The sequence below is a fragment of the Tachyglossus aculeatus genome, chromosome X4 (genome assembly GCF_015852505.1).
Source record: "Tachyglossus aculeatus isolate mTacAcu1 chromosome X4, mTacAcu1.pri, whole genome shotgun sequence".
NCBI classification, from domain to species: Eukaryota; Metazoa; Chordata; class Mammalia; order Monotremata; family Tachyglossidae; genus Tachyglossus; species Tachyglossus aculeatus.
This window is the reverse complement of record NC_052098.1, coordinates 31,371,508-31,390,266: the sequence shown is the minus strand read 5'-3', so window position 1 is coordinate 31,390,266 and position 18,759 is coordinate 31,371,508. Positions and strand designations below refer to the sequence as shown.

At 42.0% G+C, this 18,759-nt stretch overlaps 1 non-coding gene across 1 annotated transcript; it reads left to right on the top strand.

Moving 5' to 3' along the window:
• Positions 1–2,995: 2,995 nt before the first annotated feature.
• Positions 2,996–3,133, top strand: LOC119948288. The gene has a single exon (XR_005456695.1). It is a non-coding gene; the product is annotated as a small nucleolar RNA SNORA7 (small nucleolar RNA).
• Positions 3,134–18,759: the final 15,626 nt, after the last annotated feature.

Below are 18,759 nucleotides of genomic sequence, written 5' to 3'. Positions count from 1 at the left end.
CATCGTTTCAGATTCATGAACTTAAGATTTGACTCAAATGGGTAGGGGACCAAAGGTGGAATGTAAGTCTAAACATCACGTTCTCTTAAAAAGATAAACCAATTGATTTAATTTTAACTGGATGCTATCTTGAATACCAACTCTGCATTAAAAAGTGATCAAAATCACATTTATTTGAAATGCAGAATAATTCCTTTCAAAAAAAATTATAGCACAATATGTGTCAGTCAATGCGGTTCTTCTTCGAGGTCATTTATGAAGAGGTCTTTTCCTTTCATTCCCCCCAGTTCCTTTTTCCCTCTTCCACTTACAGCATAACACATGAAAAGAAGGTGACTAAATTCTATAGGTAAGTGAAGGTCCGTCTTGAGTGTCTGGGTAGGATTGAAAAATTTCAAATAGTGTATAAAAACATGTAAAGTTAAATTCCTTGATTTCAGGTTAATAAGGCTGATGACTACTTTCACACTCCATAAATTACAAGTTTAATAGCAAACTATTCATACTTATTTGGGGCTCTCAAGTGTTTTTCTGTCTACCAGAGGAATACATTCCTGCCTCAAAAAGGTGACCCATGTTGAACCCAATGATCTTTTTAAGGGCCTTTGTCATCTTTCACTGTACTGATCTGATATATCAGAAGCATATAATTCTGAGAAACAAGATTGATTTACTCCTTTTTTCAAATATTGACTTCAGAGAAGAGATAAAAATTAGAAGAAATCTGTTTTGGGTGTTGCTTAATGCATGTCTTTAAGGACATGGTTATTGGTAGGTATTTTATAGGGCTCCCAGAATTCCAAGCATAGTATCTCATTATTGTTTTGTCTCAAGAGTTTTTCTCCCATTTTATCAATGATGGTTAGAAAGCTAAGAAAAGGAATCAGCAAACCTTTAGACATCACATTTCCTATAATAATGGCATTTATTAATTGCTTACTTGAGACATCACATTTCCTATAATAATGGCATTTATTAAGTGCTTACTATGTGCAAAGCACTGTTCTAAGCACTGGGGAGGTTACAAGGTGATCAGGTTGTCCCACGGGGGGCCTCACAGTCTTAATCCCCATTTTACAGATGAGGTAACTGAGGCACGGAGAAGTGAAGTGACTTGCCCAAAATCACACAGCTGACAATTGGCGGAGCTGGGATTTGAACCCATAACCTCTGACTCCAAAGCCCATGCTCTTTCCACTGAGCCACACTGCTTCTGTCTTCTATTAGTTCCTACATTCATGCATGGTATTTATTGAGCACTTACTATGTGTAGAGCTCTATACTAAGTGCTTTGGAGAGTACAGTACAACAGAATTACCAGGCACATTCCCTGCCCATAACAAGTTTACCTCTAGAGGACAAGCTTATCTTTGCTCCTCATTTATTAGCACATTTTTCAACTTGTCTCTATATTTCTCTCCTTCCAACCCCTTAGCAAAGGAAATAAGCTCAAGGAAACTATCTCAATAGTGTAGAACCCCCGTATATGCTCCTTTGAACACGAAAGGCTAGGTTTGCGATCCTAAGGAATCTGCAAAGTTTGAACACCCACCTGAAACCCTGGGATACTAACGGGTGCCAGAGCAGGATCTGCTATTCAGACCATGCCAGGTCTGAGTTAGGTTTGAGAAATTGAAACCTAGTTCTGGTCCAATAGATGCCCAATTACAATCTTATAGTATGTAAAATCAGGGTAGTAAAAAAGTGTAAAAGTTAGAAATAAAATTTCATACTGCTTGTAAAGGTAATTCTCAGCAGTTGGCAACCCTGCCTTTACCTGAGTTTTACCTGAGGAGTGAGAAGTCTGAAAATTCAGCTCATTTAGCCACAATATTCTCCTGATTTTATTGTATTCATTGTTGTCCTAGTCTTACCTTATTTTGCTGTTCTTGTGTTTTCAACCTTTTCTTTAGTGCCTGGTTTCAAGCCCTTCAGTCGCACTTAGTATTTGTCTGCTGCACTCTGCTGCCCAGATAATTTTCTAAAAAAGTTCAGTCGAGGTCCCTCCACTCCTCTAGAACTTCCAGTTGTTGCTTATCACCTCCATTTCAAACAGAAATTTGGATCTGTACCATTTTTTATGACATGGAACTCTCATGTTTCTCCTCTTACCTTTCTAGCTGATGATTTAGTCTCTTTCACCACCTCTTCCTCTCTACCACTCCCTAACCGTGGATACCCTGCAAGGTTGGGTTCTCTTCTCTTCTCTATTTGCACTTACTCTCTTGGGAAGTGGATCCACTCCAATCACTTCAAATTGAACTCTGTGAGGGTGAATCCCAAATCTACCGTGCTAGCTCTGACCTCTATCCTTTACCACGATCTTCAACTTCCTTTAGTCTACAGGATAACTCTATATGTCCCATCACTATCTCAACCTTTCTGCCTCTATTCTCTCCCCATTCCAGTCCACACTTCACTCTGGTGCCCAGATTATCCTTTCTAAAGAAATGTTCTGCACGCAACACCCCACTCCTCGAAAATCTTCAATGGTTGTCTACCCATCTCTGCACCAAACAGGAACTCCTTATCGTTGGCTGCCAGTTACTCAATCAGCTCTCCCATCCTACTTAACCTTGCTCCTTTCCCACTACAATCTTGCCTGCAATTTATTCCTCTAACACCAACTTATTTACCGTTCCTTGATCTCATCTTTCTCTCCATCACATCAACCTCTTTTTCAGGTCTTTCCTCCAGCCTGGAAATCCCTCACACTTCATATGCAATAGACCATCACTCAGCCTACCTTCAAGGGCCTACTACAATCATATCATCATCATCATCATCAATGGTATTTATTGAGTGCTTATGGTGTGCAGAGCACTGTACTAAATGCTTGGGACAGTACAGTGCAACAGAGTTGGTAGACTTGTCCCCTGCCCATAACAAGCTTATAGTCTAGAAGGGGAGACAAGCATTAAAATAAATTACAGATATGTACATGAGTGCTGTGGGGCTGAAGTAGGGTGAATATCAAATGCCTAAAGGGTACAGTCCTCTCTCAGAGTCACACCTGGAGAGTTTCCAGTACTCTACCAGTCTTGGCTATGGAAGGGAGAATCAAGCAGAGGCCTACCCATTCCATTCCTAGCTTGGCCTGTGGCTAGCAAATGGAAGGCAATCTGCTACAAGTCAAAACTCACCCATGCTGGACAGCAGTGGTATGGGAGAGAGTCGAGGGCAGAGACTTGAGTTTACTGTGCAGAAGGCAGCAGTGGTAAACCACTTCTGTATTTTTACCAAGAAAACTCTATGGATACACTACCGGAATGATTGTAGATGGAGAGCGGGACATTCTGGGAGAGATGTGACATGGGAAAGGGATCATTGGCAAGATAGATGAGATTGGGGCACTGTGAATAAGCTGACATTAGAGGAGCGAAGTGTGAGGGCTGGGCTGTAGTAGGAAATCAGTAAGGTAAAGGTAGGAGGGGGTAAGATGACTGAGTGCTTTAAAGCCAATAGTAAGCAGTTTCTGTTTGATGCAGGAGAGCGGGGCATTCTGGGAGAGTTGTGTCCGTGGTGTCACTATGGGTCGGAAATGACTTGACGGCATAAAACAAGACAAGAGTGGTGGCCTGAAGTATATGGAGGGGGAGGGAGTTCCATGCTAGAGGGGGAGGACATGGGAAAGGGATCAGTGGAAAGATAGATGAGATTGGGGCACTGCAAGTAAGATGACACTGGAGGATCAAAGTGTGAGAACTGAACTGTAGTAGAAAATCAGTACTCTGCACACAATAAGCACACAATAAATACCACTGATTGATTGATTAGTCTCTGATCCCCTTGTGAGCTGCATCCTTGTGTCTTAGCGTAGACTTAGTATAGTGTCTGCACATAGCTGGCATGCAATAAATAGTGGTGAATGAGTTGCCAGTAGATGTTCTATTTGAATAGGTTATATGTGGTTTCTTAAACAGCAAAATGGTGGGGGGGTTGGGGGGGGATGAAGGGAGGAGGCGGGACCACAAATGATGGGCATGTATGGGGGTTTAGCCTGCATCCCACCAATGTCAGCAATCTGCCCTAAAACCATTCTGAAATTCCACTACCAAACATGGGTCAGGAGACCCGGGTTCTCTAGTCATGGCTCCACCTCTTGCCTACTGTGTGAACTTGGTTAAGTCAATTAACCTCTCTGTGCCTCTGTTTCCTCATCTTTTCTCCTCTCTTAGACTGTGAGCCCTGTGTTGGACAGGGACTGTGTCTGATTCAAGTGTATTTTATCTACCCCAGTGTTTGTCACATAGTAAATGCTTAACAAAATTATTATTTTTATTATTAATAATAATAATGGTTTTATTTCTTGGTTAAAATGGTAAATAGACTATATTGACAAACCAAGTTAGATTGTGCTTAAACACCTAAAGACAGCTTTGTTCAGCAATAATAGTGTTTTCAGAACTGGCAGTTGACCAAGACCAAAATAGGCACAGCCCACCATTGACCTAACCTGCAGCACCCCTCATGAAGTGCATCAGCTTGGCAAAAAGCCCTTTATTTTCTTTTCCTTCCATGCAGCGTTCCTTTTATTCATTTGCCTGAGTTACAGGTAAAAAAAAAAAAAAAAACCTCCATTATATGAACTGACTAGCTTATTCCTTATTTTGTGTGCCCCAGGTGGGTAAAAAGGCTCATCATTGTCGGCACTGACTCAGCTTCATTAATTTTATGTTTTATGAATGTAACAATACTTGATTATTTTTGTAATCCCCCTAGTAGCATTAGGCATTGATAAGCAAGACCACATAAATTAAGGAGATTGAATCTGAATTCAAACATATTGAATATTTATTCATACCAAATCTCTACAGTTCCTTCACGATGCTGTACATCAGTAGTCGTAGCATCGACTCCAGACAAGTTACAAATGAGCACTAGGCAGTATTATGACTGCCTCTACCTGACTAGATTTATATGACACGTCCAGGGTATTACTAGGATGATTCCATTTGTAACAGTTAATTTCTGTTTTACCTCTCTGTTGATTTATTACCTCATGCAAACAATTAATTTGATCATGCTTGCTAATGGTAAAGAAACATATGAAGCCCAGTAGGGAAATGGCAAGCATGGTTCAGGTGATGTGAAGAAAAAACAGAGTTTGCTTCATTATTCCTTTGAGGTTCTCAGCACATTTATAAATTAGACTAGGGAGAAAATGAAGGTTTTATTTTATCTTTATAATTCATGCTGTAAATTACGTGGACAGAGGTAGTTTTTCTATCTGCACAAGTATTAACATGTATAAGTCCGTCAGTCATTTTGAGCTAAGGTCTAGAGGCTAGACAGTGATAATGACAATGATAATAATAATGGTTGTGAATGTTTACAATGTGCCAAGCACTGCACTAAGCCCTGGAGTCAATACAAGATAATCAGGTTGGATATAGTCCTTGTTCCACGTGGGGCTCATGGTCTAAGGATGAGCTGATCAGTTTACTTCTGTGTTCAGAGCTGGGGATTTAGGTCTTCAAATATGCTCACTTGTTCTTCAGTTTTTCACATAACCAGGAAAAGGAAATAGCAGCACTTTTTAAATAATAAAGAGGAACCTCTCAAACATTCAACACACATTAATGACAAATATACCTAGAAAATGAAGAAAAACTAAAACAGACCATAATCACAAGCAATCTATCTGAATATCAGCATTGGATTTCTTTGGCCATCCTGCATCACCAAATAGGAGCGCATCCACTAAAGTTACAATGATCTTTAACATTCATTAAAACTCAATCATATCAACTTTACAGATGAGTAGGAATCTCATTGCAAAAAGGGCTACATAATGCAAATGAATAATTTCCCAATAATAATAATAATAATGGTATTTGTTAAGCGCTTACTATGTGCAAAGCACTGTTCTAAGCGCTGGGGAGGTTATAAGGTGATCAGGTTGCCCCACGGGGGGCTCACGGTCTGAATCCCCATTTTACAGATGAGGTAACTGAGGCACAGATAAGTGACTTGCCCACAGTCACACAGCAGACAAGTGGCGGAGCCAGGATTTGAATCCATGACCTCTGACTCCAAAGCCCGTGCTCTTTCCATTGAGCCATGGGAAAAATTAAATGTTTCCCAAGTCAATCAACAATATTCAGATTCTGAATATTATTTTCTGCTTATTTTCTCTCTAAACTAATCCAATTCATACAGTTTAGGGACTTCTTCCCCCATTACTACCAATAACACTTGTGTTTCTTGTGGCCATATCTCTTTGCCTAAGTGCAATTTGATGTTTTCCTTAATGAGAAAAGTTCTGCGCCAAAGCCAACTTCTTTATCCTTGTATAGAATTCAGTAATCACACGAAGGAGATTAAGTACCATGAAGCTAATCCAACTTTGTGGACAGATATCCACCTGTTTGGTAACATCACAAAGACTGGCCTTTTTGATGAGGTTTTACAAAGTGACTATTCCCTTTTTGTAGTCTATGAAGGCTTGGTTTCAGTGCTGCCAAGTGAAGATAGGTGAGGGCAGAAGGAAGAAGCAGAATAGGACTCCCTGCGCAGCCAGAAGGAGCAGAGTTTCTGAGTGGCACACTCTGCGTTTCCCGAGGGATTTGCTTCTCTTCTGTGGCGGAGCCTCCTACAGGGGGTCCCATGTGGAGGGAGGCCCCCCAGGATCCTGGACCTGCTTCTTTCTCCGACCCCCATGGGCCTGGGAACAGAGCTGAGGGTACAATCTAGGCTGGGGAGGGTAAAATGGCACAGCTGTGGCTCAGCTCAGCCACCCACTTGGTTACATATAAACTGTTTCCCGCCTCCCCTAGTTTCTCCTTTGGCTACAGTAAGAGCCCAGAACTGGGAGTCAGAAGATCTGGGGAACAGAGTGTCTGCTGCCATGAGAAGAACCATCCAGTGGGTGCCGAGTGCCCACTCTACCCACCTTCCTGTGTTCAAAACCCAATGAAATTGCATCACTGGCATATGAGGTTCACCAGGCAAACTTTCCTACCAATCAAATCAAGGCCAACACTCAACACGTAAATGATTGTCTGCAAAACACTTAATGCATGCCTTATGCAGCGAGTAAATTTCCTGAAATTAAAAAGTCAGTAATACTTGGAAAAAATAGGGAGAGTTGTCTACCTTTCTGTAGGCCTACTACATTTCTATTCTAAATCATAGTGTGTTGCATTTACTAATAGTACTAAGCTGCAGAAGGCAGGGCTTGGGGAAGAGGAAATGGAGCAGGACACCTTCATAAGTCTGGTACAAGCAGGACTCCATGCCAGCTGAGGCAGTGAAGTAGTTGGAAGCCTCCTCTCAACCTCAAAGCAGAATTGTCGCCAGCATATCCCCCTAGACTGTAAGCTCGTTGCGGGTAGGGAATCTGTCTATTAACTTTGTTATAGCGTACTCTCCCAAGAGCCTAGTACAGTATTCTGCACTCAAACTCTCAATGAAGAAGATGCTATCACTTGCGTGTACTCTTCTTCCTTCCTTAAGTGCTAGTTTCAACCTCTCAGTCTCTAGTAACCCTTTCCTCTTTTCCTTCAAATGCACTGTCACCCTGTATTAAAAAGTCCTCTCATGATTCCCCAGTCCTCTCCAGCTGTGGGCCTGTCCAAATTCCCAGAGTAGGTCATTTACAATTGGTGCCTTTGTTCTCTCTCCAACAACTTTCTTGTTTGCCCACTGCAAACAGACCACTGGATTCTTCTCCAAACACTATCAGACCTAGGTTTTGTTGACACAGTACTAACCTGGTCTCTGACTGCTCCATACCACTTCCATTCATTGGATCCTCTTCTGCCCATCAACCTCTTATTCTGGGTATCCCCCAGCTTTTGTTCTAGGTCCCCTACTCTCTACACCCATTATTTTGAGAAGTTCAACCTCTCACAGCTACTTTCAGCTTCAGCTCCTACTTCTATGTGGCTGAATTCCAAGTATCTGCTAATAATAAAAATAATAATACTAATGATGATGATGGCATTTATTAAGCGCTTACTATGGGCAAAGCACTGTTCTAAGCGCTGGGGAGGTTACAGAGTGATCAGGTTCTCCCACGGGGGGCTCACAGTCTTAATCTCTATTTTACAGATGAGATAACTGAGGCACAGAGAAGTTAAGTGACTTGCCCAAAGTCACACAGTTGACAGTTGGCAGAGATGGGATTTGAACCCATGAACTCTGACTCCAAAGCCCGTGCTCTTTCTACTGAGCCACACTGCTTCTCGTACTGCTTCTCAGTCTCCAGTAACCCTTTCCTCTTTTCCTGCAAATGCACTGTCACCTGGTGACACCCAGTGTCACCCTGCACTACCCAGAAGCAGCCATGCTGCTACTAGGTACACAGACAGGTCTGTGGTGGGATGAGGCTATATCCATAGCCAATGTTGGCAAGGTTATGGCAGTTTTGACCATGTGCAGCCCTGTCTGGACTTGAGAAGAACCAGAAGACTCTTTCTTTCAAACAGTAATGAACTGCTAATCACAGTATTGTAGTATTAAAATTCTTCTGAATTTACCATTATTACCGTGTGTCTGTCTTTTCACCCTTCCTTTAGATTGGTAAGTGTAACTGAATCAATACTAATAATGACAACATGGTGTTTCTCCCAGTGCTTAGTAATGTTTCCCACATTGCAAGTACTTAATAATATATTTACTACTCCAGCAGCATCGTGATATGGCAAAGCCATGTGTGAGAAATCAAGATTTCCTTTTGTCATGTACCCACTCTAGGCCCTATTCCAGTATCAGGCTGGCTTTGGCAAGTGAGAAAGTTTTGCCATAGTTGGTGTCTTGTACTCATTTTGTAAGATGTTTTACAGCATCAGCATCACAAAATCTTCTGATAGAGTTTCTTTCTAATTTACAAGTTGCTTTCTCACTGACTGTAATAAACCATGTCAGATTCATTTTCACATGGACCAAACTACTGAGAGCTAAAACACATTCAGAGTAGCTAATCCAATGGTAGTTTTATTTTTTTCCTTTTCTTGATCTTGAAAACATAGCAGAAAAGAATGGATGTGAATAGGCGTTACCCTTATGGCATTAGTTTTTCAATGATACTATGATTTTAGTTTGCAGATTTGTCATTTCAAATAGCTTAAATAAACACATAAGAGCTGTTATTGCTTAGGGGTATAATTGCTTCCTTTTTCTAGGTTTGCCCTCTTAAGAGATATCTAAAACATAAAGTAATGATACAGTGGCATCAGAAATATGGAACAATATGGGAATGTGTGGGAATAACCATGTGAAGCAGAGTGGCCTAGTGGAAAGAGCACAGGCCTAGGAGTCAGAGGATCTGGGTTCTGATTCCATCTCTGTCACCTGCTGTTTTGTCCTTGGGCAAGTCACTTAATCTTAATTTTAAAAAATCAAGCAGTCACACAATAGTACTTATTGTGCACTCATTGTGTGCAGAGCACTTTACTAAATGCTTGGGAAGGTACAATATAACAGTGTTGGCTGATACTATTCCTGCCCATTAGGAGCTTACATTTCACAGGGAGAGGCAGACATTAAAATAAATTACATGTAGGGGAAATAGAGAAGCAGTGTGGCTTAGTGGAAAGAGCATGGGCTTGGGAGTCAGAGGTCGTGGGTTCTAATGCCGCCTCTGCCACTTAGCTCTGTGACTTTGGGCAAGTCACTTCTCTGTGCCTCAGTTACCTCATCTGTAAAATGGGGATGAAGCCTGTGAGCCCCATGTGGGACAACCCTAGAACTTTGTATCTACCCCAGCATTTAGAACAGTGCTTGGCACATAGTAAGCGCTTAACAAATGCCATCATTATTTAATAGTAGAGTATAAGAATATTTGCATAAGTATTGCATGACTGGGGAGAGAATCAAAGTGCTTAAAGATTACACAGCCAAGTTCGTAGCCAGCATAGAGGGCAGGATGGATAGGGAAATAAAGAGCTTAGTTTAGGAAGGTCTCTTGGAGGAGTTATGATTTTAGAAGGGTTTTAAAGATGGGCAGAGTGGTGGACTGTCCAATATGAAGGGGGAGGGAGTACCAGGCCTAAGGAAAAATGTGGACAAGGGGCTGGTAGCGGGATAGATGAGATTGAAGTACAGAGAGTTGGTTAATGTTTAGAGAAGTGGAGTTGAGCCAAGTGAGTTGAGTTGTAGTATTCATTCAATCGTATTTATTCATTCATTCAATCGTATTTATTGAGCGCTTACTGTGTGCAGAGCACTGTACTAAGCGCTTGGAAAGTACAAATTGGCAACATATAGAAACGGTCCCTACCCAACAACGGGCTCACAGTCTAGATGATCAGCAAGGTTTGGTAGGAGAGAGAGAGTTGATTGAGTGATTTAAAACCTATGGTAAGGAGTTTCTGTTTGATTCAGAGGTGTGTGGGCAACCACTGGAGAGTTTAAAAATAATCCGGGCAGCAGAGTGGAGAGGGGAAAGATAGGATGCAGAGAAGTCAGTGAGGAAGCTGATGAGGTAGTCAAGGCGGAAAATGATGAATGCTTGGATCCACATGGTAACAGTCTGGATGATGAGGAAAGGGTGGTTTCTAGAGATGTTGTGAAAGTAGAATTCACAGGATTTCATGACATATTAACTATGTGGGTTGAGTGAGAGATGACTCAAGGATAATGGCAAGTTTGCATGCTTGTGAGACAGGGAGGATGGTGGTGCTGTCTATAGTAATGGGAAAATCAAGGAGGGGACAGGGTTTGGGTGGGAAGATGAGTTCTGTTTTGGATATGTTTAGTTTTAGGTGTCATTGGGACATCCAAGTAGAGATATCCTGAAGGCAGGAGGATGTAAGAGATTGCTGAAAAGGAGAGAGGTCAATGCTGGAGAGGTAGAGTAGGGAATCATCAGTATAGAGATGGTAGTTGGAGCCTTAGGAGTGAATGAGTTCTTCAAGGAAGTGGGTGTATATAGAGAATAGGAGGGGACCCAGAATTGAACCATGAGGAACCCCCACACTTACAGGGTGGGAAGCAGAGGAGGAGCCTGTGAAAGAGTCTGAGAAAGTGCTGTCAGAAAGAGATAGGAGGAGAAACAAGAGAAAACAGTGTTGGTGAAGCCAAGTTTAAGTATTGTTTCCAGGTGAAGGGGGTGGTCCACAGTGTTGAAGGCATCATAAAGTCTGAGGAGGATTAGGATGGAGTAGTGGTCATTAGATTTTCCAAGAAGGAGATCACTGGTGACCTTAAAGAGGGCTGTTTCCATAGAGTGGGGAAGGCAGAAACCAGATTGCATCCTAATGTTCTTTCTATTTGTAGCCAGTAAACTGGGGTGGCCTATGAAAATAATTAATTATAACACTTATTAAACACTGTGTTCCAAGCACTATATTAAGCAATGGAGTAGAAACAATATTCAAGTTGGACTCAGTCCCTGTCCCACATGGGCTCACAGTCTGTAATACAGAAAATTTGAGGATTAATAAGGACAAATGCAGGGCACTATGAGCTCTCTGGGGAGGAAAAACGGTTCCAGGTATATATACAAGATTATATAACACTGGTTATCTCCCTATTGGTTGAAAAAATCAGTGATTTTCTAGTAGTGTTAAAAGTAGTATAACTATAGTATTCACCACCATTATTGTATTGAAAAATTTGCATAAAGACTAAGCTACTGAAGGTCATTTTTTAAAGAATATTAAAGTCCTAAATTTTAGATATGGCTCCATGTGCTATCATTAGGTAATCTTAAATGATGTTTTTTCTGCAATGTGCTTGGAAATAAAAGTAAATTGCTGGGAGAGAAAAAAAAATAGATAATCCTAGATAATCCCTTCATTTTCTATAGTTCCAACCAAATACCCCTGGTGTACACACATGGTATGTGTGTGGGGGGTGGGGGAGTAAGGGTGAGGTTCATAAACAAATATTCAAGTTATTTCCTGATGTTACCTTTTCTAGCACTCAAACCAATTTATTTTGTGGTGACATTCTGTGCATTTCTGAGATAGGAAGTAAATCATTTTGGTTCATAAATGTACAATTTGGAAGATCAGACATTAAAGCCTCACTCATCATTCTTATGTTCAGGTATCTACAGTGCAGGAATAGCAGGTCTCTGGTCCTCTAATCCCAATTGATACTCAACATGAAAAGACATGAAGCACAGGAACTCTGCCCAACCTGATAATCTTGTATCTACCCCAGCACTTAGTACAGTGCCAGGCATGTAGTAAGCACTTTACAGTTGCCATTAAAAAACAGAACAAAACAAACAAACAGTTTTGGTACCAGTGTAATACATGCCTTTGGGAAGCAGTTATTCACCCCACTAAGAATTGCTAAACACTAGGCGCTCAACTAATACTGTTCCAGAGTTTAATTTTGGAAATATCGAGCAATCTTTGGTACATCAAACCTGCCTCCAAATTGGCAGAAACTTTCCCTTACAAGATACTTCACATCCATTCAGGGCCCTGGTCGCCCAGATTATATTAGGGTACTTCTGATTAAACTGGATTTAATTAGGATGGGAACACGTAGAATCTCAGATTTCCAACCATTTGGCGATTGACCCTGGGAAAAACACCTTTTTTTGCAACTGGGGCAGGAGATGCAGTATCTCACTTTTATTGCAGTATTGAATCTGCCTGTGGGCTCCAAAATTGATTTTTTTTCCATTTGAAAAGGAGTTCTAATAAGGTCAACGTATTAAATCCATGAATAATTGATATATAAAAGCTTTAATAAGATTACATTAAACACACCTTGACTTTTTTTTCCTGGTCAAAGTTCCTTTTTGTTGCGTCAGGGTTTCTTTTTTTGTATTTTCACAAATCAAATATCTGATGGAATAGATCATTTTTCTTCACTTTGAATTTTCTTCCAGGATCACACTGTGCCCTCTTCTCATTCCTTGAATAAAAAATCAGGCTTCCTTTTAGATCCAGTTATTTTATTAAAAAAAACAACAGGGAAGCATTTAGAAAGTACTAGAAATAGCATTTTCAAACATTTGCAGTGTGTGATTTGGGGCTCAAAGAAGGGAAAGGATCCATAACATTTATAGATGTCTTTGAGAACCATCGTGGCTCAGTGGAAAGAGCACAGGCTTTGGAGTCAGAGGTCAGGGGTTCAAATCCAGGCTCCGCCACTTGTCAGCTGTGTGACTTTGGGCAAGTCACTTCACTTCTCTGTGCCTGTTACCTCATCTGTAAAATGGGGATTAAGACTGTGAGCCCCCCGTGGGACAACCTGATCACCTTGTGCCCTCCCCACCGCTTAGAACAGTGCTTTGCACATAGTAAGCACTTAATAAATGCCATCATTATTATTATTATTATTATTCCAGTACTGCTGATTTGATGGGGGACTTTCCAAAGGCCATTTTATATATTTTGTGTGTTGTCTATCAATTAATTGAAATATTTACCGTATTCTCATTCCTAAAGTAATCGTCTGTACTCAAGAGGAACAGAAGGATTGAATTGTATTCACTAAAATGTGGTTTACTGCTATTTAGTTATATTTCAGTCCTTTTAACTGTATGCATGAGGCTGATGTATCAATTCTCACTTGAAAATTCTGGGGAAATAACTAAATATTTGCCCAGTAGAATCTGTTCCCTCACATGAAATGCATATGGAACTGCATCAGCCTCCTCTCTGATCTCCCATCCTCCTCTACCTCCCCACTTCAATCTATACTTCACGCTGCTGCCTGGATTATCTTTGTGCAGAAACACTCTGGGCATGTTACTCCCTCCTCAAAAATCTCCAGTGGCTACCAATCAACCAACGCATCGGGCAAAAACTCTTCACTCTCGGCTTCAAGGCTCTCCATCACCTCGCCCCCTCCTACCTCACCTCCCTTCTTTCCTTCTACAGCCCAGCCCGCACCATCCGCTCCTCTGCCGCTAACCTCCTCACTGTGCCTCGTTCTCGCCTGTCCCGCTGTCGACCCCCGGCCCACGTCCTCCCCCTGGCCTGGAATGCCCTCCCTCCGCACATCGGCCAAGCTAGCTCTCTTCCTCCCTTCATTCATTCAATTGTATTTATTGAGCACTTACTATGTGCAGAACACTGTACTAAGCACTTGAAAAAGCAAACAGCTCACCTCCTCCAAGAGGCCTTCCCAGACTGAGCCCCCTCCTTCCTCTCCCCCTTCCCATCCCCCCGCCCTACCTCCTTCCCCGCCCCATAGCACCAGTATATGTGTTTGTACAGATTTATTACTCTATTTTACTTGTACATATTTACTATTCTATTTATTTTATTTTGTTAATATGTTTTGTTTTGTTGTCTGTCTCCCCCTTCTAGACTGTGAGCCCACTGTTGGGTAGGGGCCGTCTCTATATGTTGCCAACTTGCACTTCCCAAGCGCTTAGTACAGTGCTCTGCACACAGTAAGCGCTCAATAAATATGAATGAATGAATGAATGAATATGGAACCTGCAGAGTTTTTTTCCTAAAGTGCCCAGACATATATCTGCCCTACATTTTCAAAGACAAGGGTACCAGTAGAGAAGTCTCATTCAAGAGTTTGGGTGTTTTTGAAAAGACTGAGGCAATCTCTTTAAGATTGTGTACATGCAGGTAAAGATAGGTCCTTGCTCCAGTGAAGCATTGTTCCAGAGAAGTCCTGTCGTTTTCAAGATTAGCTCTTTGTATTCCAATCTTTGTGAAGCCTCCACTCAAGAAGTAGAATCCCGCTTTCAGTTCCTCCCTGCCAAGTTGCCAAGTGGGTCGGTCTCCTCACCATCCATTGCTTTATTGTACTGTTTGACACTCGCTTCACTTAAATAATGTATTCTGCCCATCCTCCTTGATGGTGCCAACTTGCATTTCACCTACAGCAGCTACATGGGCATCTGGCTATAATCACAAGACCTTCCTATCCCAGATGTGTCACTGGGAGCTTATGCTGATATGCTTCAATGCTGATATGAGGACAGCCGTCCAACACCTCTTTGGTGAGCTTGTCTTTCCATTTGATGTTGAGCTTGATTCATGGGTGAGACTGTTGAAGTCTTTGGTAGTAGGATCCAAGACTCACAGCCATATAGGAAATTGGACACCACTGTAGCTTTATAGACCTTCGACTTGGTGTAAAGCTGAATGCCCCTTTGTCATTAATAATAATGATATTAATAATGCTATTTGTTATGTGCTTACTATATGCCAAGCACTGTACTAAATGCTGGCTTAGATACAAGATTATCAGGGTAGACCCTGCCTCTCATCGGGTTAACAGCCTAAATAGGAGGGAGAACAGGTTGTTCATCCCCATTTTATGATGAGGAAACTGAGGCACAGAGAAGTGAAGTGACTTGCCCCAAGGTCACACAGCAGGAAGGTAGCAGAGCCAGAATTAGAATCCACATCTTCTAACTCCCAGGCCCATGTGCTGTCTACTCTGCCACACTACTTCCACACTTCTCAACAAATTCTGGTTGCCAATCCACCAAAAGCCACATTTTGTCTACTTTTTAATCTGTGCAGAGTTGGACTGCCTAGGTATCAGATTTTGGTGAGCATTAAATTCTGTATAATCAATTCATTCAGTCGTATTTATTGAGGGCTTACTGTATGCAAAGCAGTGTAAATCTTGGTTGTATGTACAGTCTCTTAGGTGTAGGCTAGTATATAAGTTATCTTCAAACACACTGAAGCTTGGAACACTATTCCAAATCTACAAAGTGATTCATAACCAACGGTATTTGCCTAATATCTATAGTTGTCAGATTTTAGTAATTCCAGAATGATTTTCTTCATGCCTTTTGATACTGTTCATAGACTATTGAATTGGTCAGTCTAGCACTAGACCCCTCAATCAATCGATTAGTGTCATTTACTGAGTGTTTTACTGTGTTTTACTTGGAGTGTTTTACTTGGAGAGTACAGTACAACAAAGTTGATAAATATGATTCCTGCCCACAAGGAGCTTGCAGTCTAGATGGGGAGACAGACATTAAAATATGGAAGCAGCTGTGGCTCAGTGGAAAGAGCACGGGCTTGGGAGTCAGAGGTTGTGGGTTTTAATCCGAACTCCTCTACTTGTCAACTGTGTGACTTTGGACAAGTCACTTAACTTCTCTATGCCTTAGCTCATCTGTAAAATGGGGATTACTAAACCCCACGTGGGACAACTTGATTACCTTGTATCACCCCCAGCGTTTAGAACAGTGCTTGGCACATAGGAAGCGCTTAACAAATACCATCATCATTATTAATATTATTAAAATAGACTAAGGATAGGGAAGTAGGAGAGTATGCGAATATTTACTTGAGCTGTGGATCTAGCATGAGTATCAAAGTGCTTTAGGGCTACACAGCCAAATGCAGAGGCCAGGCAGAGTTGGTGGGGGGGCAGTTAGGGGAAATGAGGGCTTAGGGAAGGCTTTTTGAGGGAGATGTGATTGTAGAAAGGCTTTGAAGGTGGGGCTGTAATGATCTCTACTCTTTCATGGCTGCAATGATCTCTACGTTTTCAAATCCCACTGACAGATATATGAGATGCATCATGGAGCCTGAGATAGTGGTGCTCACTTGTTCCGCCAAAAACACTGTGGTCTTTAGCTACTTACTAAAGGGATGAAACTATTAGGGTTATTAATTGGTTCTGTGAAGCCGGCAGTTTGCACCTCGGGTAAACACTGTGTTAAACTGAATACCCTTAGGCATATCGCTTCCTTTGATCACAGGTGAGCTGGACCAAAGGCTCCAAGGGAAGACCTAAGTGTTGACACACCCGCAGGGGTCCGGGTGAGGTGTCTTCTAAAAGCAGAAGATAATGGGACTGTAATTAGTAAATTAGGGCCATTGCAAGGATGAAGTACGTTATAATGGTCAAGGAGCAGAGTATAAAGGCTGGGGGAGGGCCAAGGCCTGTGGCTGCTGCTTGCTGTTATCCGAAAGGATAACTGAGTCTGCCCGGGGAAGAGGGGACTATCCGAGGGAATGCCTGCACTGGTCTCAGCCCCTACTTGGATGCTCAGTGTCCCCCGAAGTAAAGCCAGGGGGACAGCGCGAACAACAGGAAATTCTCAATGCCCCCGGGTTGAGGGCTTAAATAGTGTCAGAGATCTCATTGCCCCTGGGTTGAGGGCTTAACAGAAGCAGGATCCGTTGCGCTTGATGTTTTTCTGAATGTTAAGGGAGGTTTTCTTTCTGTGATACTGAATATCGTGGTTTGTTCCGTCTGTAAAGCTGAGTCACGAACGTCCCCATCCCTAATTGACTCTTTTGGGACCTAAGGGGGCCTAAATTGAGCTGTAAATGGCGAGGAAACTGGCTAATTGAAAACTAAGGAGGTTTGGGCATTGTCAAAGAGGGTGTGGCAGGGACAAGGGCTGCAAATCTGACAAAAGGAAAGCAGGTGTAGTTTAAAATCCAGGGGTCTGCATTTTACCATGCCTCCAGCACTAATGGTGCCTGACCTCAGGAAACACAACCTTTCATTCTTTGTTTAAAATGCAGACTCTGCTCCAGCCTCTCTCTCCCTCTATTCAGCCTACTTGGAATGGGTACAGGAGGGATGTGTTTGTGGCGGTGGTAGGGGGTGAGGGAGGAGCTTGACCCTGCGCCAGGTAATAAGACAGTCCTGCTGGGATGCCTTTTCAGGGTTCAACCAGATCAGACCTTCTAGCAACCCAGAGTAGAGACTGACCATGCCCCAAGCACCGAGGTTGACTGCCCTGATTATTGGAAGAGAAAATGAATTGTTAGGTGCGGTTAACATTGCTAGGGAAACAGCTCAACAGATCCCAACAACACTTTCCTTTAAAAAAAGGAGACATGCCTAGGAACTGTGGCAGGATCTTGATTCAGAAGCACAGTAAAACAAGCACAGCGAGAGATCTTAAAAAATACAATTTACCAGCAAGTGATTATGAAATGAACTCTTCTGGCCCTGTAGAAATCAAATAATTTTGAGTAGCAAATGCCGGAAAAGCTAATACTATAGTTTCTGGATATATGGATGGGGCTCACTATCAGCTAAAATGAAGAGCTGTTATTATGTGGGGCTTATTCTGGAGCCCAGGAAAATCCCCCTAGGGCTGCAGTAGATATGAAAAGGTTAATACAATGCTTAACAGACTGCAGAAGGTGATGGTATCTCTGAAAGAGAACTGCATCGAAGGCAATATGACTCTGGATTTATGGGCTTTTAAAGATTCACCAAGTGGGAATCCCTATCAGAAATGTTTGGCAGTTTTATTCTCTCTTACAGTAGGTTTTATGATGTGGCTGAGATGATGGGCAACAATTTTCAGCTTCTGCTCTTAAAAAAAAAAATCCCCCGTGACACTCAGGTTGCTGATGAGCTGTGCCATGTCCAGAACGACAGCCTATTTGAAGGCTACCTGTTCCTGTGCCTACATGCACTGACTCTTCTTCCTGTTATCTGTAAATCATGCTGGTGGCCACACATTCAAGTTTAAGGGCAGATTTGGCTACTTGGAAATCAGCTTAACCCACCTGAAGCACAGTCTCTACAGCACCCACCACAAATGCTTGTTTACTTGTTTTGATGTGTATAGATCTATAATTCTATTTATACTGATGCCTGTTTACTTTGATGTCTGTCTCCCCCCTTCTAGACTGTAAGCCCGTTGTGGGCAGGGTTTGTCTCTATTTCTGAATTGTACTTTCCAGCGCTTAGTACAGTGCTATGCACACAGTAACTGCTCAATAAATGCGATTGAATGAATGAATGAATGAAATGCCAACCATCAGAAGACCCAAAGAGAAACTGCCAAGCAAACCGAGTTAAGAAGCCTCCAAACAGTGATATGATATTACTAAGCCAGGTGGCCTTTGCACTGGCTTTTTCCTTTAAATCTTGGGTTTG